The sequence below is a fragment of the Carcharodon carcharias genome, chromosome 15 (genome assembly GCF_017639515.1).
Source record: "Carcharodon carcharias isolate sCarCar2 chromosome 15, sCarCar2.pri, whole genome shotgun sequence".
Taxonomy (NCBI): domain Eukaryota; kingdom Metazoa; phylum Chordata; class Chondrichthyes; order Lamniformes; family Lamnidae; genus Carcharodon; species Carcharodon carcharias.
In genome coordinates this window covers 131,505,726-131,532,785 of record NC_054481.1, presented here as the reverse complement: position 1 = coordinate 131,532,785, position 27,060 = coordinate 131,505,726, and the positions used below count along the sequence as shown (strand labels likewise).

General features: G+C 44.5%; 1 protein-coding gene across 1 annotated transcript in view; it reads left to right on the top strand.

Annotated features, from left to right (window-relative positions):
• LOC121288481 (polyhomeotic-like protein 2) overlaps nt 1–27,060 on the top strand; it is a 558,331-nt gene that overhangs the window by 31,340 nt on the left and 499,931 nt on the right. The window contains exon 2 of the mRNA XM_041207022.1: nt 7,166–7,277. The gene's annotated coding sequence lies outside the window, so the exon portion shown is untranslated. The remainder of the gene's footprint in view (nt 1–7,165; nt 7,278–27,060) is intronic.

Here is a 27,060-nt window from a genome sequence, read left to right as displayed (position 1 = left end):
CATCCTACGTTGGCTTAATGGCCCAAAGCAGCAATGGACATCTTGATCACAGACATCTTCAGTTATATAGAAAGATTGGAAAAGTTGGGATTGTCCTTCTTTTGGAGAAGAGAAGGTTGTGAGGAGGTTTGATTGAGGTGTTCAAAATCAGAAGGGGTCTGGACAGTAGATGGGGAGAAACTGTTCCCGTCAGTGAAACGAATAAGAACGAGAGGGCACAAATTGGCAAAAGAAGCAATGGAAGTCTGAGGAGAAACTTCCTCATGTGGCGAGTGATCAGGATCTGGAACGCACTGCCTGAGAGTGTGATGGAGGCAGGGTCAAGTGAGGCTTCCAAAATGGAATTTGATCATCTGAAAAGGAGGAATGTGCAAGAATACGGGCAGAAGGTGGGGGAGTAGCACTCAGTGAATTGCCCCTTTAGGGGGCTAGCACTTGTATGATGGACCAAATTGCCTCTTGTTGTAACCTTTTTATGACACTGTAATCTCTGGTTCCCAGCAAGGCCGAGGGGAATATGTCATTATGATGTATTCCTGTCATTTGTATTTCCCATGTAATTTTATCAGAGTTTATGCCCTAATCTTGGCAGAGTGAGCTGTTATTGTTGGGTAAGAAACTGCTGCCATTTGACTCTTATGTTTAACCATTTGGCCACTCCTTGAGGGAGCGACCAGGAGCCTCTGTGATTCACCTGGCCCAGGGGATCCAGACCAGGAAAGCACTGCTTCCTGCCACCTTCCCACTGATGACCCTGCCCTCACTAGGTTTGGGAAAGGGTTAACGGTGACCTCTGCTGCCCTCAAGCCCTATTCCACTTCACGTCATGTCATGTTTCGAGAAGCGTGATCCTGTGTCTCACTTCAACTGATGCTGTTGGCACACCCAATGGGGCGATATTACCCAAGGCATAAAACACGTTCAATCACATGGGTTGAATTGTGCATTTTTGTGCTCAGAGGGGCAGGGTCGACAGTGGCTTCTGCCTGTCATATATCCCCTGTATCTTCACTTCTTCTCTTGCCTTCAATCGGCATTTAAAATGGGCAGTGATGTCTCTCGGGAGGTTATTCAATCGTGGGAGTTTAAACCCACACCCAAAGTCCAAATGAGCTTCCAGTGCCCCCTAGCACAGGTCACCACTGTGTGATCAGGGTCAAGAGTTCTGGTTGGCTTTGCAAATACTTCCACCTTCCCTTAGCTCAGGAACGATGGAGATGGAAATACCATTTTGCAAAATCTGCTGCAGGAACAATACTTGAAACTTCGACACAAACGAGGGGAAAAATGTTGTGGCTCCAGCAGATCTGTGACTTGTTTCACCTTTTTAATGGGTCACGTCACAGAAGGAGCCTTTTTCATTTGAGCCAAAAGCGTTGCATTTTGGGAACAGAGCAACAGACGCAATGGAGTTTTAGTATTTCTTGCTGCAATGCTGCAGAATTGGCAATTTTTACTGCAAGTTGATGGGGCAGATACCCCTGTATCTGGACCAATAGGATCAGCTGGGCCCAGGACATGGAGGAAAACCTCGTGGGGATCCTGCACTCATAACAAGCCCACCTGATTTTCTGACCTTCCCTTTTTTAAATACAATGAAAATTGGTGGGGGTATTCCACCTGTGCTCCTCCCTGCCCGATGTCGCTCATGTGTGCTAGCCACTGTCGACCCTGTCCCTCTGAGCACAAAAATGCACAATTCAACCCATGTGATTGAACGTGTTTTATGCCTTGGGTAAACGAGTTCGTTGGCCAACTGAACTCTAACTGCAAGCCTTCCTATGTTCTCCTCAATTGCTGCTTGCAATCAATAATGGGGAGAGACTGATGTAAGAATAAACAGTGACGGTTTATTGAGACATAGGGCAGAGCACCAGATCATACGTGCTCACTCAGAAACCTCCAGAACTAAACTTGGTTCCCAGTTGCCCACGCTGCACTGTGATTGGTCAGTGCTGCCACATGATTGGTACACTTGCATTCTCTTAAAGAAACAGGGTACCTCACTTTGCCACAACATGCAGAGGCTTTCGGCTCCAGTGAATGTGGGGTTTTGTCGTTAAATATATTGTGGGCCTTTTTTAAAAAAATGTTGATATTAATACATATTTTATCAAGAAGCACTTGACCAAAAGAGATACTTTTTCATAAATGCACTGATGTTCCCAGGATTGTTAAAAACCAGCTGATAAATTCTTATGATGATAAAGGGCAAAATGTATTGAGATGAGTTTCTGCTGTCCTTTGAGAGGTGCTCACTTATCTGTGATCCGACTGGGGTAAAGGTCAGAGGACTTGCTGGGTGAACGTCATCTTTGAGAAGCGGATAGATATTCTTGTATAGTACAGAATGTGCTTGAAGGGCTAAGGAATGTGCTTGAGTGGGGGACGTAACTGAATATGCATCAGCAAGAAGAGATAGCTTGTGCTGGAAGTGTTGTATGTAACTGCTGCTAGGACAGTTTGGCATTGAAGTCAGCACCAAGACATCAAAGGCTGGGTGTTTGATGAAGACCCGTTTTCACCCGGATGTGTAACTGATGTGAGATTCCCCCACCTGGCTCCATAAGACTGAAGCTGCAGAGGTTGGATAGTTTTGTTCACGTGCGGAGACCATTGGGAAGACTAGTTTTGTTCTCCCCCCCCCTCCCAGCTTTGTAAGGTTAGTTACCCCATGAGCGGTTTGCATTTCGAAGGCACTGGCTGATTGAGTGGTGGGTACAGATTTAATCGTAACCTTCAAAAGGGAATTGGATAAATACTGGAAGGAGGAAAGATTTGCAGGGATATGGGGAAGGAACAAGGAAGTGGGACTAACTGAATTGCACTTTGAAGGAGAGGGATGGTGACCTGTGCTGTGCTGTACTAAAAGCCTAAGCTTGCTCTGTGCAGAATTTTACTTGAATCCGAGAGAGTTTTTGTTAATGGGATGTTGTTTACTCTGACACAAAGGGAGTATAGCCAAAAAGTAAAGACACCAAACTGATGGCAGGTTGAATTCTGTCTGATGGTTCGAGCCCAGTGCCAATCGTTTGTTTAATGCTTTGGTTTTGCACCATTGGCAGTATAACTGTGATTGGTATAAAATAACGCAGTTTAATATTAGCAAAGAGACATTTGTCCTTCAGGATGTTTCCTCATAATAAAAATGTAGGAATTTCTGAAGTTCTGCTCGACTTTACCAGCTGCCTAGTTAGTTCAGTTCAATGCTAGCTGCTTTCGGCCCTCTCTCTGGAGAAAATGTCAGATGGGTATCTGCTGGATAACGAGGCTGTTTTATGTTATTGCACTGTAGAGACTGATTTTGCACCAGAGGGAAAGCAATAACAAAAAGGTTCAGTTTTGATAATGATTTAATGCTCTCCTTGATACTCTGTGACTTGTGTTCACTATGCTTTATCTAGTTGCAACTTAATGAACCATGTAATGCTGTAAACTATTGCAAAGCTCTCCCAGTCAGCTTTCCATTTTCTACCCTGCACGAACTTCAGCTCACCCAAAACTCCTCTGTTTCCCGTAGCCTTGCATCAAGGCCCATTTTCCTCATCACCCCAGTGCTAACGTATCTTCACACCCTGCCCAACAATGCCTCGCTTTGTTTTAATTCTTATCCTTGTTTACAAATTCCCTCCATTGCCTTGCCCTTCTCTGCCTCTGTAACCTCTCCCACCGCCCTCCCGTGGTCTCTGCGCTGCTCCAATTCTTGGCCAGTCCTAATGCTCTGGAAATTCACTCCCTGAATTTACTTTGCCTAGCTTGTTAAAACATATCAAACCATTTGCTAACCTGTCCTAATGTGTCCCTCATGACAGGGTGTCACCGTTTTTGTCTGATTTTTATGAAGCACCATGAAAGGTTGTATTGCATGAAAGGCGCTATACAAATGCAAGTTGTTGTAAATGTAATTTCATGTTCCCATTTTCCTTGGAAATATTAAGAACTTAACTGTTCCTGTTGAAACTGTTGTAAATGAGTGACTGAACTCTACTAAATGTTATGTAATGGTCTGATCCCTAAAGGAATAACCTGGGTATGGGCTTTATAGAAAGCCTTTACATTGGAAAAAATATCTATCTCTGACAGCTAATTTTTTTAATATAAAAATGACATGAATTTGATTATCATTCTCTTTTTGTGAAAATCAAGAGCTCCAGTTTTGATCAGAGGGAGATGTGTGATTCTGGCCATGAATCCATGTTTCACCCTGTGGCTCCACACACACTGGCTTTGTGATGTGTATTTCTTTAAATTCATGGGATGGGGGTGTCGCTGGCTGGGCCAGCATTTATTGCCCATCCCTAATTGCCCTTGAGAAGGTGGTGGTGAGCTGCCTTCTTGAGCCGCTGCAGTCCATGTGGTGTAGCTACACCCACAGTGCTGTTAGGGAGGGAGTTGCAGGATTTTGACCCAGCAACAGTGAAGGAATGGCGATATATTTCCAAGTCAGGATGGTGAGTGACTTGGAGGGGAACTTCCAGGCGGTGGTGTTCCCATCTATCTGCTGCCCTTGTCCTTCTAGGTGGTAGTGGTCGTGGGTTTGGAAGGTGCTGCCTATGGAGCCTTGGTGAGTTCCTGCAGTGCATCTTATAGGTGGTACACACTGCTGCAACTGTGCATCAGTGGTGGAGGGAGTGAATGTTTGTGGATGGAGTGCTCATCAAGCGGGGTTGCTTTGTCCTGGATGGTTTCGAGCTTCTTGAGTGTTGCTGGAGCTGCACTTATCCAGGCAAGTGGGGAGTATTCCATCACACTCCTGACTTGTGCCTTGTAGATGGAAGACAGGCTTTGGGGGAGTCAGAAGGTGAGTTAAGAACAAAGAAAAGTACAGCATAGGAACAGGCCCTTCGGCCCTCCAAGCTTGCGCCGATCATATTGCCTGTCAACTAAAACATTTTGCACTTCCGGGGTCCGTATTCCTCTATTCCCATCCTATTCATGTACTGGTCAAGCTGCCCCTTAAACACCACTATCGTACCTGCTTCCACCACCTCCTCTGGCAGCGAATTCCAGACACTCACTACCCTCTGCGTAAAAAACTTATCCCGCACATCTCCTCTATAGTTTTCTCCTCTCACCTTAAATCTATGTCCCCCTAGTAATTGACTCTTCCACCCTGGGAAAAAGCTTCTGACTATCTACTCTGTCCATGCCACTCATAATTTTGTAAACTTCTATCAAGTTGCCCCTCAATCTCTGTCGCTCTGGTGAGAACAATCCGAGTTTCTCCAACCTCTCTTCATAGCTAATAACCTCCAGACCAGGCAGCACCCTGGTAAACCTCCTCTGCACCCTCTCCAATGCCTCCACATCCTTCTGGTAATGTGGTGACCAGAATTGCACGCAATATTCCAAGTGTGGCCTAACCAAGGTTCCATACAGCTGCAGCATGACTTCCCAGCTTTTATACTCAATACCCCTGCCAATGAAGACAAGCATGCCATATGCCATCCTGACTACCTTATCCACCTGCATTGCCACTTTCAGTGACCTGTGGACCTGTACATCCAGATCCCTCTGTCCGTCGATGCACTTAAGGGTTCTGCCATTTACTGTATAATTCCTGCCTGTATTAGACCTTCCAAAATGCATTACCTCGCATTTGTCCGGATTAAACTCCATCTACCATTTCTCCGCCCAAGTCTCTGACCGATCTATATCCCATAGTATCCTTTGACAATCCTCTTCACTATCTGCAACTCCTCCAACCATAGTGTTGCCTGCAAACTTACTAATTAGCCCAGTTACATTTTCCTCCAAATCATTTATAAATACTACAAACAGCAAAGGTCCCAGCACTGATCCCTGCGGAACTCCACTAGTCACAGCTCTCCATTCAGAAAAGCACCCTTCCACTGCTACCCTCTGTCTTCTATGACCAGCCAATTCTGTATCCATCTTACCAGCTCACCTCTGATCCCGTGCGACTTTACCTTCTGTACCGGTCTGCCATGAGGGACCTTGTCAAAGGCCTTACTGAAATCCATGTATATAACATCCACTGCCCTTCCATCATTGATCATCTTTGTCACTTCCTCGAAAAACTCGATCAAGTTAGTGAGACACCACCTCCCCTTCACAAAACCATGCTGCCTCTCACTAATACGCCCATTTGCTTCCAAATGGCAGTAAATCCTGTCATGAAGAATCTTCCCCAATAATTTCCCCACCACTGACGTAAGGCTCACCGGCCTGTAATTTCCTGGATTATCCCTACTACCCTTCTTAAACAATGGAACAACAATGGCCATTCTCCAGTCCTCTTGGACCTCACCCGTAGCCAGTGAGGATACAGAGATTTCTGTCAAGGCCCCAGCAATCTCCTCCCTTGCCACCCTCAGTACTCTTGCCTCCTCTTTTTTGATCTCAACATGATCCAGGCTATCTACACACTCTTCCCTAGACAAATCGACCGCTAAGTCCTTCTCTTTGGTGAATACTGATGAGAAGTATTCATTTAGTATCTCTCCCATTTCTTCTGGCTCCACATACAGATTCCCACCTCTGTCCCTGAGTGGGCCCACCCTTTCCCTGGCTACCCTCTTGCTGTTACTTGCTGCAGGATTCCTAGCCTCTGACCTCTTGTAGCCACAGTGTGTATGTGTACCACCCACTTACTTTTAAATTAGTTGTGTTGTTACACGGCTCAAACTTTGCCTGTAAATTCTTGAATAACCTTGGTGACTCTGATCGTGCCAGCATGTGTACTGTGCAGGTACCCAATGACAACTGTGCCGGTACACTTTGTGCTAGACAACATCATAAAATGTTCATCACGCTATTACAAACCAGAACAAAAAAGTCAGTTTATTGTCTTGCGTGATGAACCATTTTTTTAAAAAAAACAAAACAACTGAGCTTTCCCACCCTCCCCAATCTGAGAATCTTGCAAGTACCTGAGTCCAATTCTATTCAGTGACAGAAAATAATCATCTCTTTTTTTATCTACACTGGGATAGATTGTCTCATTTGAGTGACTCACTCTGATGACCGAGGGCAAGTAAAGAAGGGTGGCAGACATGATGTGGGCACCTATAGACTATTGGGCTTTGACACCCATTGGGAGTAAAGTTATGGAAAGAGTTGTGCTCCAGTGTAACAATCAGCTGAAAACGCACTCAACACTTGGAATATGTTGTTCAGTGAACGAATGTCTATTCTTTCTCAGGCGAGGCTACAGAGACTAAGGGATTTGTTTGAAGGATGTTCAGGAGCAGAAATGCATATTGGATTCTAACTGGCCGTGCAGATGCTTTCACCAACAACGCCAGCTTCCAGATGTGAGTGTGACCGTTTTTTTTTCACCCCCCTGATTTATGCGGCTATTTATGTTTTTCCTTTTCTTCAGCCCCGCCCCTCCCCACCATTAAGTGGCCTTTTCCTGAAGGTTAAGACTGATCCTGGGATAAGGTTCCATGGCCACCAGTGGCTCTCTGGGGTGGCAGGGAGAAGATGCTTCTTCGAGGAGCTAGCACAGTGACTGTCACTTGGCCGTGTCATCAGGGACAGGAAAGGAAGGAGCACCTCCGAATCTGACCTCAGCTCAGTGCCCGCCTACGCCTCCGAATCAAAGTCGCTGGCTGATGATTCTGGGCTGGGACAGTGACTGATACACCCTGTCCCTGCAACGCCATGTTATTGGTTCAGGGAAAGGTAACTGTACCCCCCACCCCCCCCACCCCACCCTCTCACCAGATGAACAATCCTCAGGATCCATTCTGGGGGTAGGGGGGGGGGGGCCCTCCAACATGATGCCAACATTGAATTCTTACTTTTGCCATTTCCTTTGGCCGCTTTGAAAGATGGAGGGCTGATTGTGGACAAGCAACCTCTTTGAAAACACTAACTCTACTGTAATTTTCATAATTAATGGGTGTAACTCATCATGGCCCAGTTTTCAAAAGGTAACATGACACACTTTTTCGGCCGTTAAGAGACTTGTCTTTAAAAATGTTCCCATGAGACAACTCGCCCTTTGAGCTGGTCTGTTTGTGCGCGTGGTTGTGTGGAGATGCACCGCGGAGAACATTCACAATATATGACTGTATTGTGCCCACGTAATGTGAAAGCCCTGATAACAATCTATTCATGCAGACTTACAGCATTCAAGTGCAAATGGATTGCTGGCCATATTGAATTAATTTTATCTGGGTCAATGTGATCTGAGCTGAATCCAAACTAACAGCGACTGGAGCTTACAAAATTAACGTTGCTTGCAGCTACTTTGCAACACCAGAAATTCCTTGATCCAAGCTCCCCCGATGGCTCATCTGGAAAGTGGGCCACCCAGGCCAGGAAGGGGTCAGGTTTGGCAGCCAATCGGTACTGAGTTAGCAGATTCGAAGCTGAAATGAGCCGTAAGATTGACCTCAGCAGCTGCGGGCCACTGTTTGTTGGAATTAGCCAGGGTTCCTAGTCACTGAAGAAGAGTCATACAGACTCGAAACGTTAACTCTGTTTCTCCCTCCACCGATGCTGCCAGACCTGCTGAGGTTTTCCAGCATTTTCTGTTTTTATTTCAGATTTCCAGCATCTACAGAATTTTGCTTTAATTTTTCCTAGTCACTGTCTGGTTACTCTTGTGGTATCGTGTGCTGGCATGGATAATGGGTTGGGATCCGCTCTTGCTTTTCATGGTTCAAGAGTCTCTACTCAAGCCGCACACATGAAGAATGACTAATTGAGCGATGGTCATGTAAGGTGCCCCACAATCCAAGGACCAGTGCTCTGGAAAAAGTCAACAGCAATGCCCAGAGGAGGGGAGAAAGGGTGGGAGCGGTGGGGGTGGTTGGGGGAGGGGGGTGCAGAGGTTGGGTGGAGGGAATATTGGATTACTAGACAGTGTGTGATTGTTTTTGTGTGCTGGTGCTAGTGCCTCATATTGAGAGTGTAATAATACGAACATGGCAGTGTTATTGACCTAAATTAGTTTTGCTGTAGTTAAAGGGTTGCTTTCTCTTTTATTATTCATTCATGGGATGTGGGCTTCGCTGGCTGGGCAAGCATTTATTGCCCATCCCTAATTGCCCTTGAGAAGGTGGTGGTGAGCTGTCTTCTTGAACCGCTGCAGTCCCTGTGGTGTAGGTACACCGACAGTGCTGTTAGGGAGGGAGTTCCAGGATTTTGACCCAGCGACAGTGAAGGAACGGCCGATATATTTCCAAGTTAGGACGGTGAGTGACTCGGAGGGGAACTTCCAGGTGGTGGTGTTCCCACCTATCTGCTGCCCTTGTCCTTCTAGATGGTTGTGGGTTTGGAAGGTGCTGTTGAAGGAACCTGTGCTACAGGGTAGCATATGCTTACTTTAGATAGATGATGCTCTAATGCCAACTTCTATTTAATTATTATACAACAATTTATTTCAAGGTGCCATCAGTTCACATTGTTGTATGCAAATTATTTTCCAATAAATTTAAAATCCCGACTTTCACTTTGCAGAGGATTGCCTCAATCCTTCATGGACTACAGCTAATGACCCGCTTCCTGCCCTGGAGGGTGAGTCATGGTCATGAAACAATAACACATTGAGAGAGGGGTTTTTTCCCCCTGTAGATCCACTTCTACAGTCACTCTATAAGCCAGTAATCGATGGTTTTTGTTCTATTCTGACTGGCAGCGTGAGTTTCAGTTGTTGGATGGGACCTTGGCATTTCAGACTTCATTCGTTTTGTTTCAAACTTGGGAACTCACAACCCTGGTGCCAAATGTACGCACAATTTAAACATCAAGTTCACAAAGCACCTGTTTCTATCCAGGTTAGGACGTAGAGGATGAAAACCTTGTTAAATGCTGCAAGCTTTCCCAAAGGTATTGGTCAGAATTGAACTAACGCAGTGGAGGGCAGTTCCAAGGTAAACTGGGTAGAAAACCAGTGGAATGAGGTGGAATATCAGGTTTTCACTTTATGCACTGACTTCATTGGGGTGTTAAACCCGGGTTCCATGGAAAAGCAGTGTTCTGTCTAATCCTGCCCCACTTTGTTTAATTAACTGACCAGAGAGTCTAAATTACCATTGTACATTCTTGATTCAAACCCAACTGATAATTCCTGATACTTGTGAACAGATACATAGAACAGATGTATGTATTTATACCTATTCTGAATGTCACTTACGGAATCGGTACCCATCCTATTTACCTGGTACCATTCATCTGCGTGCTCAAAAACTAGCACAGCTGTTGATGGTACTTAAATCTACCCATGAATATATTATAGTCAGTAGGTGCTTTATATTTGTTTGAGGCCATGGCATTGTATAATTCTCCTGACTGACAAAAACTGCCAAGAAAATGGCTCAGGGTGAAACAGACAATAAGCAAAGAACCTGCCTTTGGGCAAAGCACACATGACAACTCATGGAGAAACCCACTTTTATTGCCTCTGTATTTAGTAGGTCACTGAGATTTGGTTTTAAGAATGTATTTTTTTTTTATTTAAAAAAACAGCTTTTCTCTGGTTTTCCCTGCCCTTTGTGATTAACCTGACATCTCCAAATCACACCTTATCGTCATTCTCAGAGATCGCTGGTCTGTTATTGCTAACACTGTTAATGGGGAGGGGGGGTGGGGTGGTGAGGGTGGGGGAAGCAGTTGCTTATAACAAAAAAACGACATTAGAGCTTTGGATTTGCAGAATATTAAACTATACAAGTCTTTTTTTAATTGTTCTTGGTCACCAGCAATAGGATTTTGCATTAAGCAATTTGAACTTTTTTGTTCTTGGTCACACATCCAGTTTAGAGAGAACTCGCCAACCTTGCAGCCCAGAAGGAGGCCATTTGGCCCATTGGGTTTGTGCTGGCTCTCTGCCGGTGCAAAACAAAGTTAATTTCACTGCCTGGTTCATTCCCTGTAGCTTTGTATCTTCCTCACTCAAATAGCTTCTGCCTCAACTGTGCCAAAATATTCCATGCTTCAGTAGCTCAATAAAGAAAGAAATTTCTCCCAAAACTTTCAAATTTACAATTTTAATCTGTCAACCCTCCCTTTATCGACTCCCCATCTTACAGGCAGAGCTTTATTCATTTATGTAAATATGGTGCGTTTAGGAACACATTTTATTTACCTATCGGCAACATCTAAGGAAAATAATATTTAAATTTAGGTTGAAGTGAAAAAGACTTCCTTCCCTGTCTGAGGAGATCTCTTAGAAACTTCTTCCCAGGTATGTAGCCACGCTGTATGTTTACATTCAGTGCCCCTGGCAACAGTATAACCTCTGCCTCATTGTGAGTGGAGCCATAGGATAGGTGCTAGATGTTTTACGAATTTATAGTTGTTTGGTAGTGCAGTGCAGAGCTTGAGTATTGGTGAAAAACAGAGACACGCTGTGAAAGCTTTTCACCTTACACTCATCAGTGCAGTTCACAAGAATACCAACAGGGTGCCCACACATCGTTCCTATTTCAGCTAAACAAAAGCTTGGGGTACAGCTTGGGGTTCATTCCCATGGCAATGCCTTGACCAATTAAAGTCAACCTGCCTGGTTTGAATTTGAACAAAAGCTTATCGGTTAACAGTTCCCTGGTGTGTTCTCCATGGCAATGCCTCTAACAATCTACACTGTCTTCTCAAGCAGTATAAATTGTTGTTCCCTTTACTGTTGGTATTCTTGTGAATTGTCCTGGTGAGTGCAAGACTAGAAGCTTTGATAGCATGTTACTTTTACTACTTTAATAAATTTGACATGCCGTTTAATACAAGATAATAATAATTGAGAAGGAAGTTACAAAATTAGAAACATAACATGCTCATTAAAATACTTGTACCAATAAACATACCTTTGAATCTCTTCTCTGCTCCCAAACAAGTGCTTTAAGTATCTAATTTAAGACTGGGAAGTCTGTTTGTCTAGCACCACTTGAAGTGTGTTGATGCCCCAGGTGCAGACAGTATCTCAAGGCACTGACTGCCTGACTGATGGGAGTTCCTCAGTAATATTGATGAAGAAACCCACAAAGTGTGGCCTATGGTGTTGCCTGTCTATGACAGCAGTCTATATGGCATCACTTCACCTGAGCAAATGTTTCTCCTTATGTATTTACACAGGCTCTTGTATGTTTTGGATGAGAGTTCTGGCTGCCCATTTAAAGGCTCGAGGAAGTTCCAGAATGGCCAGTTTAAGTGAACACACCTTGTCAGCTCTGAGAAGGCAGCCAGAGACACACTCCACCGTTGTCAGCTTGCCTCTGTGTTCAGATGCAAAGCTGGAAGTGGAAACCACCGAGTTTGATGGGATGTGTCAACACTGACGATGCTGTTCTTTACATTGGGGAGCTTGTTACCAACCTTGCAGGTGACAGCAATGACATCCAGTGATGATAAATGGAGCATTAGAATTGTTCATTGTTAAGAGTTAGCACTCTGAACACGTTCCTGGCGCTTTCATCAGACCTCAGTGTAACAAACTTTTTTCCCATTTTCAACAGCTCTCTAACTAATAAAAATTGTTTAAATAAAAAAAAATGCTAATACTGCTATGATTCTTTCCCCTGGGTTGGTCACAGCAGTGTCCTGGAGATTGATCTTCACTTCCTGGAGACTCTGGGCCAACCCTGAAGGATTGGCAACCCGACTCGCAATGTAGATTTGTTGAGTTGATTCAAACGGTCATATTGAATGAGGGGAGAGTGCAGACGTTCTCCCCAATTGACATGATGAGTAGCTGATGAAAACGTTTTGAGCCGGGGACAGATTAGATAATGGACGTTTTTTTCAGGGTCGAGTGACCCCAATTGTGCAGGAATATTTCAGTTTTACTCATTCATCATTGCCCTTAAAGTTGTCACTATCTGATGTGAAGCATTTCACTCTGAACTGTTTTTTCCTGGCAACAGAGGGAGAATTCATTTTGGAACCCTGAGGCCTTTAAGTACAATAACGGGGAACTGGCCAGTCTGGAACTAGTGTTACAAAACTGTGATACAGTCAGAGACATGTGGCCAGGTTATACTAGGAACAAAGTCTGCACAGTTTATAAGTAACTTCAACCACCTCTAATTCCCATTCCCTCCGCTCGCTGGATTACTGTTTTAACTCTTTGAGGACCATGACAGCAGTCAATTAGGAAAGATCACGGGATGTTAACCTTTATTTCCAAGGGATTGAAGTATCAGAGCAGGAACGTCTTACTACAATTAGTGAGTAAAGGTGAGACTGCAGCTTGAGAGTAATGTTTTGGTCTCCTTGCCTCATATATACTTGCCCTAGAGGGAAGGCATCAAAGGTTCATTACCCACCAGATCGGAGACCTGCATATTGTCTTTGAGGACAGATTGAGTCGTACAGGCCTCTGTTCACCAGAGTTTGGAAGAATGAAAGGTAACCTCATTGAAAAAATGTAAAATTCTTTTTGAGGGCTGGATAGGTTAGATGCTGGCCAGCCTAGGACTAGGGATCACAGTCTCAAAATAAAGGGCCAGTCATTTATGACCGAGTTGAGGGGAAATTCTGGCCCTCAGAGGGTTGTGAATCTTTGAAATTCTCTTCCCCAGAGAGCTGTGGATGCTCTGAAGTTGAGTCTGTTCAAGATTGCGCGCTGATCGTTTTTGGCAGTAAGGAAATGAAGGGATATGGGGAGAGAGCGGGTAAGTGGGGTTGAGGGAGAAGATTAGCCATGATCTCATTGAATGGCAGAGCAAGCTCGATGGGCCGAATGGCCCTATCCTACTCCTATTCCTTATATTCTCGTGAGAGCCCTTGTGGATTACTTTTTTAAAAAACTGTTTTTATTCAGCTAAAAGTAAAAATCCTCCTGGCACTCCAGTCTCGTTACAGAATTAACAGTGAATCAACCTCACGTGCCAAATTATGGGAATTGGTAGATATTTTGAAAGTCAACAGGGAAACAACTGATTTGGTTAATCCACCATAATGTTGGTTACATGGCTTTTTTGTGGTTTAAATCTTTCAGAAGTTTTGGCAGCAGTCACTGTGCTCCAGTCCATTGGTGACTCTTTGCCTGAAACACAGTGGACTGAAGCAGTCTTACTAACGAAACACAAGAGTCATTACGCACATTCGTATAAAACAGATTCTGTAATATTTCCAGTTTAGCAAAACAATGCTAGCTCACTCTGGGAATGTGCCGTACATTAGTGCCCTAATCACTTATCCAGCAAAGTAGAAATAACACCGTGGTCATCTTCACTGTATGAAAATTTTTGACAGGCAGGTTTGTCCCTCACTTCACTGATTAACCAATTAATCAGGTGGCAGGAGAATAATGACAGGAGTGTGGGCACCTCATCAGAGCAGTTGTGGTCTGTGTTGATGGTGAGATGATGATGATGTCGGATTTAAAATCAGCCTGACAGGGCTGCAGAGTGTCACACCTGCCTGGTGCCATTGGACTTGAAACCTGCCTCAAATCAGCTCAGGCAAACCTACCCCGGGCTGTTCTAGAGACACAGGTGAGAGTTTTGGGGTGGGGGGGGTGGGGGGGGGAGCGGCAAGTGGAGTCGGGGGTTGCCAGATGTGAGCTGGCCGTTGTCTCGGACGCAGGAGCGTTACTCCTGCTGTTGACCACCCCTCCCCAGCCTCTCTCCCCACCACCCGGTTAGGAGCAAGTTTAAAAAGAAACTTACCCGCCGACGGCCTCCAGCGCCTGATCCCTTTACACCCATAAAGCAGCTGAATTTTTACCCGTAGTTTCTCGTAAATGGTAACACATGGATGCTTTCAAAAACCTAAAACAATAGCAGCTGGAGGAGAAGTTTATTGCTCCTGGCGATCTTAATTTAATGCCTGCATTTCTCCAAACCGAGCACAGTATATTAAAACGGGTTGATTGTGAAGAAAGAATCTTTCTGACAACATAATTACTTGCTCATGACATATTTGTGTAAATGAACAAAAGCTCTCACGTGACCTCCTGTGACCTGTTATTTGCTGCCAAACTAGACTCGCAATCTGTTGAAAAGACTTGTTTTTGAGTTCATTACTGCTGAACAATGTGTCTATTTATATTAGAGGCTTGGTGGGGGTGGTATGGGGAGGACGCAAAAACTAGAGGCTGCTTGGGAACCAATTACTCGTTGATCCTTTTACAAAAAGGATTGCCTTTATGTGAAAGTGTTCATAAAATCAGACAGCTGGCTCTGTGTGGTTTAATTAATGCTTTGTTTCATGATTTAAACAGAGAAAAATTTTAACAGCTCGCGTGTTTCCCTGCTACCCGGAACCACATGTGCTAAAGTTATTTTTCTTTGGCAATTGTCCAACGAGAGAGAGTGAGAGAGAGAGAGAGAGTGTCTCTCCTTGTTTGGTTTCTATCCAACTGCTTTGTTATTCTGTGGTGCAGATCTTTTACGATTTGGTCAAGATTCCCAATCTCCCCAAATTTGTATGTTCATTCTTAACGTAATTTGACTGTACAAAGTAATTTTACAATCAAGAATATTCAATTTGATTTCAGTCTTTCTATAAAGTAATGCATTTTGCATCACTTATTTTAGCATGACTCACCTGGATTGTAGATAATATGGGGCATTGAATGATGATTAAGAATTTCATTTCATTAAGAAATAATTTCAGTGAGGAAGCCCTGTGACAGAGAGAGAACACCAGCTCACATATTGTAACGAAACGTCCCAAAGCACTCCACAGGAGCATTATAAAGCAAAGTATGACACTGAGCCACAGAAGGAGATAGATATCAAATCGGTTGACCAAAAGCTTGGTCAAAGGGGAAGGTTTTATTCCTGAAGCATTTATTGCTAAAGGAATAGAGTATAAAAATAGGGAAATGTTGTTGCAACTGTACAAGGCATTGGTGAGACCGCACCTGGAGTACTGTGCACAGTTTTGGTCCCCTTACTTGAGGAAGGATGTAGTTGCATTGGAGGCGGTTCAGAGGAGATTCACTAGATTGATTCCAGAGATGCGGGGCTTGTCTTACGAGGAGAGATCGAACAGTTTAGGCCGATACTCGCTAGAGTTTAGAAGGATGAGAGGAGATCTAATTGAGGTATATAAGATGCTAAAGGGGATAGACAAAGTAGATTTAGAGCAGATGTTTCCCCTTGTGGGGCATTCTAGAACAAGAGGCCATAGTTTTAGGCTAAAGGGTGGGAGATTTAAATCAGAGATGAGGAGGAATTACTTTTCTCAGAGTCATGAATCTGTGGAATTCACTACCTCACAGTGCAGTGGGTGCCGGGACGCTGAATAAATTTAGGGAGGAGATAGATGAATTTTTAATTAGTAACGGGTTGAAAGGTTATGGGGAGAGGGCGGGAAATTGGAGTTGAGACCGAAATGAGATCAGTCATGATCGTATTGAATGGCGGGGCAGGCTCGAGGGGCTGAATTGTCTACTCCTGCTCCTAGTTCTTATGTTCTTAAGAAATGTCTTTTAGGAGGAGAGCGAGCGAGAGGGGCCGAGAGGCTTAGGGAGGGAATTCCAGAGCTTGGGGCCAAGGCAGCTGAAGTCCCGGCCACCAGTGCTGGAACGATTATCATTGGAGATGCATGAGAGGCCAGAATTAGACTGGAAGGCTTGAATTGTTGTTGTCAAAGTTTAGAAGCAAATCTTCTACTTCATCTTTCAATAATGTCACTCATCAGGGAGGCTGCTGCCTTTTAAAGAGTTAGATGAGTTGAAGGATCTTTTTTATTGCACCTGCTGTGTTACCTCAAAGAGTTGCCTATTTTCATGAGGTCACCATGATCAGATGAGATGAAGGCCTTACCTTCTATATGGAGTTGATTTTTAACCTGCTGCCTGGGCTCATAATTGCCTTTGCTAATTTATCTTTTATAGAAACCACCTGATTATTTTTATCACCTCCATTGATTTTGGTCTCTGAGGGGAACCTAGTTCTGGTCTCCTTACTTAAGGAGGGATAGACTTGGTTTGGAAACAGTTCAGAGAAGGTTCACTAGGTTGATTCCCGGGATGAAAGGGTTGTTTCAAATTTATCCTTAGGATGGGGGCAAGGCCAGCATTTGTTGCCCATCCTTAATTACTCTTGATCTGAGTGGCTTGCCAGGTCATTTCAGGGGGCAGTTAAGAGTCGACGACATTGCTGTGGGTCTGGAGTCACTTGTAGGCCAAAGCGGGAAGGACAGCAGATTTACTTCCCTAAAGGGCATCAGTGAAGCAGATGGGTTTTTACGACAATCTACGTTAGATTCACAGTCACCATTGCTGAGAGTAGCTTTCAATTAGAGATTTTTTTTTCATCGATTTGAATTTAAATTCCACCAGCTGCCAAAATGGGATTTGAACCCATGTCCTTCAAGCATTACCCTGGATCTCTGAATCACTAGTCCAGTGACACTACCACTACGTCCCCATCCTTTTGAGGAAAGGTTGAGCAGGTTTGGAATATCCTCATTGGAGCTTAGACGAACGGGAGGTGATCTTATTGAAACGTATAAGGAGGGCATGCCAGGAGCAGCACCAGGCACACCTAACAATGAGGTGTTAGCCTGGTGAAGCTACAACACAGGACTACTTGTGTCCCAAACAGCCTAAGCAGCAAGTGATAGACAGGGCTAAGCGATTCCACACCCAACAGATTAGATCTAAGCTCTGCAGTCCTGCCACATCCAGTCGTGAATGGTGGTGGACAATCAAACAACTCAGTGGAGGAGGAGGCTCCACAAATATCCCCATCCTCAATGATGGGGGAGCCCAGCACATCAGTGCAAAAGATAAGGCTGAAGCATTCCCAACAATCTTCAGCCAGAAGTGCCGAGTGGATGATCCATCTCTGCCTCCTCCAGTGGTCCCCAGCATCACAGATGCCAGTCTTCAGCCAATTTGATTCACTCCACGTGATATCAAGAAACACCTGAAGGCACTGGATACTGCAAAAGCTATGGGCCCTGACAAGATTCCAGTAATCATACTGAATATTTGTGCTCCAGAACTTGCCGTACCCCTAGTCAAGCTGTTCCAGTACAGCTACAACACTGGGATCTACCCAGCAATGTGGAAAATTGCTCAGGTATATCCTGTACACAAAAAGCTGGACAAATCCAACCTGGCCAATTACTGCCCCATCAATCTACTCTCAATCATCAGTAAAGTAATGGAAAGGATCATCAAGCAGCACTTGCTTAGCAATAACCTGCTCACTGATGCCCAGTTTGGGTTCTGCCAGGGCCACTCAGCTCCTGACCTCATTACAGCCTTGGTTCAAACATGGACAACAGAGCTAAACTCCTCCCGAGGTGAGGTAAGAGTAACTGCCCTTGACATCAAGATAGCTTTTGACTGAGTGTGGCATCAGGGATCCCCAGCAAAATTGGAGTCAATGTGAATCGGGGGGTGGGGGGAACCTTCCGCTGGTTGGAGTCATACCTAGCACAAAGGGAAGATGGTTGTGGTTGTTGGAGGTCAGTCAGCTCAGCTCCAGGGCATCACTACAAGAGTTCCTCAGGTGTCCTCAGTCCAACCATCTTTAGCTGCTTCATCAATGACCTTCCTTCCATCATAAGGTCAGAAGTGGGGATGTTTTTGATGATTGTACAATGTTCAGCACCATTCACAACTCCTCAGATACTGAAGCAGTCCATGTCCAAATGCAGCAAGACCTGGACAATATCCAGGGTTGGGCTGACAAGTGGTAAGGAACATTCATGCCACACAAGTGTCAGCAATGACCATCTCCAATAAGAAAGAATCTGACCATTGGCTCTTGATGTTCAATGGCATCACCATCAGTGAATCCCCCACTATCAACATCTTGGGGGTTACCATTGACTAGAAACTGAACTGGACTAGCCATATAAATACTGTGGCTACAAGAGCAAGTCAGAAGCTAGGAATCATGCAACGAGTAACTTACCACCTGACTCCCCAAAGCCTGGCCACCATTTACAAGGCACAAGTCAGGAGTGTGATGGAATACTCCCCATTTACCTGGATGAGTACAGCTCCCACAACCCTCAAGAAGCTCAACACCATCCAGGACAAAGCAGCCTGCCTGATTGGCTGACCAAAGGTAACAATCTCAGGATTACTCCCGGTGCCTTGTGCTAGTGAGATCAGGAATAGGAAAATAGACCAGATGAATGTGTGGCTGGAGTGATGGTGTAGGAGGGAGGGATTTAGATTCCTGAGGCATTGGGACCGATTCTGGGGAAGGTGGGACCTGTACAAGCTGGACAGGTTGCACCCCAGCAGGACCAGGACCAATATCCTCGCAGGGCCTACTTACCAAGGCTGCCACTACTACTGTGGGGGAGAGATTAAACTAAACTGGCAGGGGGATGGAATCCTGAGCGGGAGACACAAGAGAGGGAAACAAAGAGAAGAACGAAAGACAGAAAAGGAGAAAGCAAAAGCAGAAGGCAGAGGAAACCAGGGCGAGCAGCCAATAGGGCCATAGTACAAAAAAATGTGTAAAACTGTTTAAAAGACAAGTCTAAAGGCATTGTATCTGAATGCATGGAGCATGCGCAATAAGGTAGGTGAATTAACAGCGCAAATAGATGTAAATGTGTACAATATGATTGTGATTATGGAGACATGACTGCAGGGTGACCGAGGCTGGGAACTGAATATCCAAGGGTACTCAATATTTAGGATGGACAGGCAAAAAGGAAAAGGAGGTGGGGTGGCGTTGTTAGTTAAGGATGAAATCTGTGCGATAGTGCGAGAGGGTATTGGTTCAGAAAATCTAGATGTAGAATCAGTCTGGTTGGAGCTAAGAAGCAACAAGGGACATAAAACATTAGTGGGAGTGTCTATAACCCTCCACACAGTAGTGATAAGATAGGGGACGGCATTAAACAGGAAGTTAGAGATGCATGTAACAAGGGTGCTACAGTAATCATGGGTGACTTTAATCTACGTATAGACTCAGCAACCAAATGAGCAATAATTCTGTGGCGGATGAATTTCTGGTTTTTTAGAGCAGCACGTTGAGCCAATGAGGGAACTGGCTATCCTAGCTTTGGTATTGTGCAGTGAGAAGGGGTTAATTAATTTTGTTGTGTGGGGTCCTTTAGGGAAGAGTGACCATAACATGAGGAATTCTTCATTAGGATGGAAAGTGAAGTAGTCCAATCTGAAACTAGGGTCCTAAATCTAAACAAAAGCAACTACGAAGGTATGAGGGCTCTGATAGACTGGAGAACTTCTTTAAAAGGCACAACAATGGATAGGTTATGGTGAATATTTAAGGAACGAATGTATGCATTGCAGCAGTTATATATCCCTGGTGCAAAAACACAAGAAAAGCAGATCAACCATGGCTAACAAAAGAAATTAAGGGTAGTATTAGATCCAAAGAGGAGCCATATAAAGTTGCTAGAAAAAGTAGCAAGCCTGAGGATTGGGAGCAGTTTAGAAGAAGGACCAAGAAATTGATTAAAAGAGGAAAAATAGAGTATGAGAATAAACTTGGAAGGAACATAAAAGCAGACTGTAAAAGCTTCAATAAGTATGTGAAAAGAAAAAGGTTACTCAAGACAAATGTAGGTCCCTTACAGTTGAACTAGGAGAATTTATAATAGAGAACAAGGAAATGGCAGAGCAATTAAACAACCACTTTAGTTCTGTCTTCACGGAGGAAGACACAAATAACTTCCCAGAAAAACTAGGGAACCGAGGGTTTCGCGATAAGGAGGAATTGAGGGAAATTAGTATTACCAAAACAATAGTGCTGGACAAGTTAATGGGACTGAAAGCCGATAAATCCCCAGGGCCCGATAAATCTACATCCCAGTGTACCAAAGGAGGTGGCCATGGAAGTAGTGGATGTGTTGGTTTCATCTTCCCAAATTCTGTAGATTCTGCAGATTGGAGGGTGGTGACTGTACAAGTGTAACCGCACTATTTAAAAAAGGAGAGAGGGAGAAAACAATGCATTGCAGACTGGTTAAACCCAACCTCCAGTAGTAGGGCAATTATTGAAATAGTGATAGATTGGGAAATGTTGATGTACAAAGGGACCTGGGTGTCCTTGTACACCAATCACTGAAAGCAAGCATGCAGGTGCAGCAAAGCAGTTAAGAAGACAAATAGTGTGTTGGCCTTCATTGTGAGAGGACTTGAGTACAGGAGCAAGGATGTTTTACTGCAGCTGTACAGGGCCTTGGTGAGACTGCACCTGGAGTATTGTGTGCAGTTTTGGACTCCTTACCTAAGAGAGGATATACTTGCCATAGAGGGAGTGCAGCAAAGGTTCACCAGACTGATTCCTGAGATGGCAGGATTGTTGTATGAGGAGAGATTGGGCTGACTAGGCCTGAATTCACTGGAGTTTAGAAGATTGAGAGGGGATCTCATTGAAACGTACAAAATTCTGACAGGGATGGACAGACTGGATGCTGGGATGATGTTTCCTCTGGCTGGGGGGGTCTAGAACAAAGGGTCACAATCTCAGGATACGTGGTAGACCATTTAGGACTGAGATGAGGAGAAACTTCACTAGGTGGTGAGCTTGTGGAATTCTCTACCCCAGAGGCTGTGAAGGCCAAGTCACTGAATATATTTAAGGAGTAAATAGGTCTCTAGACTATAAAGGTTTCAAGGGAAGTGGGGAGAGTATGATGTTGAGGTGGAGGATCAGCCATGATCATATTGAACGGTGGAGCAGGCCCGAAGGGCAGAATGACCTACTTCTATTTTCTATTTTCTATGTTTCTGTGAAGAGACTTTTGCAATTTTGGTAGTGTCCTATATGTGAAACAATCTCAAGGGCCAGGGTTGTGGTCCTGTTATTAAACTAACACCTGAGTCTTTTCATTGGGAGGGTTTTGATCACCAAGAGTCACTCAACATAATATATTTCTTAATTGACATTGGTGTATTTTTTTACTCTTTCAGCTTTCTTCTTGATTAAGATTTTTCTTCCTCGAAGTTGAGACCCCTGTAGCATCATTACAGATGCAGAGAATGGGCAAGAGCTACTGACCCAGTCCAACACCAGTGTTGTTCTGAAGGTAAAGGGTAAATCCTAACCCTTCTGGCAAAGACCCTGTCACACAAATAAATAACTTTGCCCAGATTGCTTCCATTTAGTGTTAGAATTTAGAATCAAAGCCACAGAGATTTATTTTCCTTCACAGCTTCTCCTAGTTTTATAGGTGACATATTTATAAATAGTGTTTGAGAATAGTGCTTTTTATTGCTCCAAATGTTCATCTGGATTTAATCCTACATTTAGCCTTGTTGATTCATGTAGGCAATATCTCCCATTTCCATTATCTTGAAGACAGTGGAGCTACTAAAAAATGAGAATCATTTCATCTTTAACACGCTCTCAAATTTATTACTCTATTATTGAGTGCCATATGTAATTATAAATTATAGAGATTGTTCCATTAAAACTGTAGCCTGTGGTTGATGCCTTCCTCACTGACTCACCCTCAGGATTCCACAAGTGGTGCTGTCCCCAGCAACTTGACCTTGCAAAGCAAAGGGCATGAGGAGACTAAAAACAAAAAAACTGTGGATGCTGGAAATCCAAAACAAAAACAGAATTACCTGGAAAAACTCAGCAGGTCTGGCAGCATCGGTGGAGAAGAAAAGAGTTGAAGTTTCGAGTCCTCATGACCCTTCAACAGAACTAGAGAACTAGTAGTTCTGTTGAAGGGTCATGAGGACTCGAAACATCAACTCTTTTCTTCTCCGCCGATGCTGCCAGACCTGCTGAGTTTTTCCAGGTAATTCTGTTTTGGCATGAGGAGACTCCTTGGCCACTCCATCGTCATAGAGATAAAGCTTGTTCTTGTCTGTTATTCATCCCCCACCTTCTCAAATGGAATCACCCAGTAGAGATCAGGAGCACTGGATACCTCTTCCCCCTTGCTACCGAAATGATACCGAAGCTTGGTCCATCCTGGCTGAAATGGAGTATCTCTGGTCAGGCGGAGGTGGAGTCCAGAACTTTCCTGGTCCATTGGAGCAGTGCGACTGAGAACTTGGGGAGAGCTCCCTGAGCAAAATTTAAACCCCCCCACCCCGATCCCCACCCCAATCGCTCTCATTGGTTCAGTTGAGAATGTAGCGCGCAGTACTCATTGGTTCCATTTTGGTTTGAGCTGCTTCTTTGGTTACTTTTAGCACAGAATTAATTCAGTGCAGACCTATCATTGTAACCCGTGATTTAGCACCAAAAGGTTTGTGTTTTAGCCTGCACTTCAGCTATAACAATGCACAGTAAGAGTTAGATTCCCACAATTCTGAACATATGCAGGTCAGGGCCTTTTTCCATTTATTACTGTTGTAACCTATCCAGTCACCCTGAAAGCGCCATGGCCAGGAATTTACAGCCCCTCCTGCCTGGTGGGATATTGTGGTCCCGCCGAATTTAATGGCCTTCTGCATCATGGCCTGCTAAGAGGGGAGTTGAGGGGAAATGTTTGCACCCCGAGGGTGGTGGGAGCCTGGAACTCACTGCCTGAAAGGGTGGTTGAGTCAGAAACTCTGGTAACATTTAAGAAGTATTTGGATATTCACTTGTGTTGCCATAGACTCCAGGGCTATGGGCCGAGCACTGGAAATTGGGATTAGTGTAGTCAGATCTTTGTTGACCGGTGCAGACATGATGGGCCGAATGGTGGTCTCCTTCTGTGCTGTAAACATCTGAGTCTGTGATTGCAAGTCACTAGAATCTGGTTTAATTTTTTTAATAAAAATACTGGTATCCAGCCAGTCACTTCAAAAATATTTTTAAAAATCTAAAGCATGGTTTCACAGCATTAGAATAATTAGGAGTTCGTTACTGTTCTACTTAAGTGGTGGATTTGAATCTCGGTGCTGCTAAATCTGAAAAAAATATGTCAGTATTTGTGTCTGTAACTTGTCGCCGCTTTTAAAAATAACAGTCTTAGCTTGTCTTAACCCACCTCCCATCGGGCTGAATTTCTGCGCACACGGAGCCTGTAGTCCATGTACTGGAAAATCAGTCACGTTACTCACCAGCTCTGATTATATATGTAGCCTCCTGTCAGCTTTCTGGTAACATGCCTGCCTCCTGAGTCAGGAAGTCCCCAGAGACTTGAGCCACAAAATCATGCCCACTCCCAGTGGCAAAGATACTAGATAAGTGCAAGTTGTTGCTTTGCTTGGAGAAATTAGCCGATTCTAACTGATCATTAGGTACTGAATTGGCTGGATGGTGTTAATAAGGATTAGCCCTCAGTAACCCCAACTGTTGGATATTAATCACCCAGCAGCGTGACTTCCTTCTAGAAAACCTGCCTTTGTAAACGCTGTCCCTGTCATCTCTCTGCAGATTAAAAACCTATAGGAGAACCATCTTTGAGAAAATTCCACTTGGATAGTCTCTCCTTTAAACCCCAGGAATTCTGTTACCTGAATTATGGGACTGAAGGAATGGGTTTCTACGTTCTCATGTGAACATACATACGAGCACACAAATTAGGAGCAGGAAGAGGCCACTTGACCTCTTGAGCCTGCTCGGTCATTTAATAAGGTCACGGCTCATCTGAACGTAACCTCATATTCCCGCCCATCCCCGATAAGGTTTAAGGTGATTGGTAGAAGGATTAGAGGGGACATGAGGAAAAGATTTTTCACCCAGAGGGTCGGTGGGTGTCTGGAGTTCACTGCCTAAGTTGGTGGTTTAGGATGTAACGCTCAACTCGTTTAAAAGCTGCCTGGATCTGCATCTGAGGTGCTGTAACCTGCAAGGCTACAGACCAGGGGCTGGAAAGCGGGATTAAAATGAGCGGCTAATTTCTCTTTTTCTCTTTTTGGCCAGCACAAACACGATGGGCTGAATGGCCTCTTTCTGCAGCGTAACTTTTCTATGGTTCTAACCTATCACCCCTTTGCTTATCAAGAATCTACCTACCTCTGTCTCAAAGATATTCAAGGACTCGCTTCCTCAAAAGGTGGTCCAGGCAGAAATCCAAAGTCTCTTAACCCTCTGAGAGAAAATATTTCCTCATCTCTGTCCTAAATGGGCAACCCCTTATTTTGAAACAGTGACCCCTCTAGTGCTAGATTCTCTCACAGAAGGAAACATCCCCTCCACATCCAGCCTGTCAGGATCTTATATGTTTCAATCAAGTCACCTCTTACTCTTCTAAACTCCAGTAGATACAAGTCTAACCTGTCCAATCTTTTCCTCTGCCCAATCCAGGTAGTAATCTTCTAAACCTCTGAACTGCTTTCAATGCATTTACATCCTTCCTTAAATAAGGAAACCAATAGTTTACACAGTACTACTGATGTGGTCTCACTAGTGCCCTGTACAACTGAAGATAACCTCATTCTTGACCACCCCCCCCCCCACTCTTTTTTTCTGGTGTGAAAGTTGATTCTGTTAAACTTGCTAATTGTGAGCCACGAAGTGACCTGTATAAACGGATAGGGTATCATAGCCTCATGGTAATGTTACTGAGCTAGTGATCCAGAGGCCTTGACTAATGCTCCAGACATGACTTCAAATCCCACCATGACAGCAATTAATTAAATAAATCTGGAATAAAACGTTAATCATCAGTGATGGTGACCATGAAACTGCTGGAATGTCATTAAAATCTCATCTGGTTAACGGCTGCGCAAACCACTCCAATCGTGTTCATGAAGGTAGCTCACTGCCATCTTCACAAGGGCAACTAGGGATGAGCAATAAATGCTGGGCCCAGCCAGCGAAGCCAACATCCCAGGAATGAATTAAAATGACCGGGATTGTTCCTGAGCTCATCCTGACCTAAACATCACTAAGAGGCTGCAAAAGCTTCAGTCGGATTGAAGACCTTGGCTGACTGAAACGTTGCTTTTGAGTTCTGGTCCACCATGATTGTCAAGCGAGCTCCTCATGCCCCTGAGGTGATGAGTCCGTGCTCAAGGACAGAGTGTTGCATTTGATATAGATATTTCTCAGCTAAGAGCCAAGATCACCTGCAGCAGTGCCAGATTTATTGTCAGCATTGCTCATCTTTTTATTTATGCCTTACAAAGCTTTGACCATCTGCTTTCAGCCCTTGGGGACCATGTACATGTGTGAGAAGCATATTTGGATCAGGATCCTAGCTCCTTTTCACTTATAGCAAAGAGAATGATGGAGCGACTGAGTTTGAACCCTTACAATATATATTAAAGGTGATATATTAAATTCAGTCTGGATCGGATCAGTCTACCACTGTCTTGGTTATAATAAACATGAGCCTTGAAAATAACAATGGCTTCATAGTTTATGCTGCCAGTAATTTAGTAAAACGGGGGCAGTGTAGCATCGTGGAAGTTCCCATCACTCCTCCTCTTGTTGGCAATGACTGCCTGTTCCTGTAAAGTAGCTCAGTTATAATACTGGCATCATTGGTGATGCCCAGTGAGGGTTGAACCCATCCTGCAGTGCTTCTGTATCACCCGTGCACTGCATCCCGTCCACAGCTGAGGTGGCCCTGACATTTAGGCAGAGGTAGTAAACAGCCGAAGAACCAGTCCGCACAGCAAGATCCCTTCCGTTCCCCACCCGGCGGGCTGGCCAAGTGGACGAGCTGGCCGAGGGTCAGGAACTACGGGGGCAGCTGAAGGCCACTGGCGACAAACCCCCTTGCAATCGAGAATTGGGAGATAGCCGATGATGGTGGGGGTCGGTGTTCTCGCTCCTCCTGACCCACAAGGAGTGTGAAAACAGCTCCTGCCTCCCTTTCACTTTGAGTTTCCTGACTCCCAGAAAACCCTGCGCAGTTGCACAGCAGGAACCTGACACGTGTCCTGCTTCTCCGTGTCAGGCCCTCTGATAACCCTCGAGTATAAAAGGAGGTGGCAGTGTATGCCTGATGGGTGGCAACCATTCCCAGTATTTAAGTCTTTAACCCTCGAACAAACCCACCCACCCCCACCAATCCCCAAACCCTCTCCTGTCTGGGACTCTTTGCCTGTGAGAAATGAACAGCAAACTGCAGATTCTCTTTGGGTTTCCTGACATTCACCATACACAGCTTGATGCAATTCTGGCACTTGACCTGTCTGACGAAACAGTAACAGGAAAGAGCTGTCACAGATGTAACCAGTTACCCCTTTAAGAAGCCTGTTTGTACCGAAGGAAATGGTCTGCACCTCTTCCCTCGCTGCCATCAATGTTCATCTGCACACCAAGGCATCTTTAGCAGAATGTATAGATT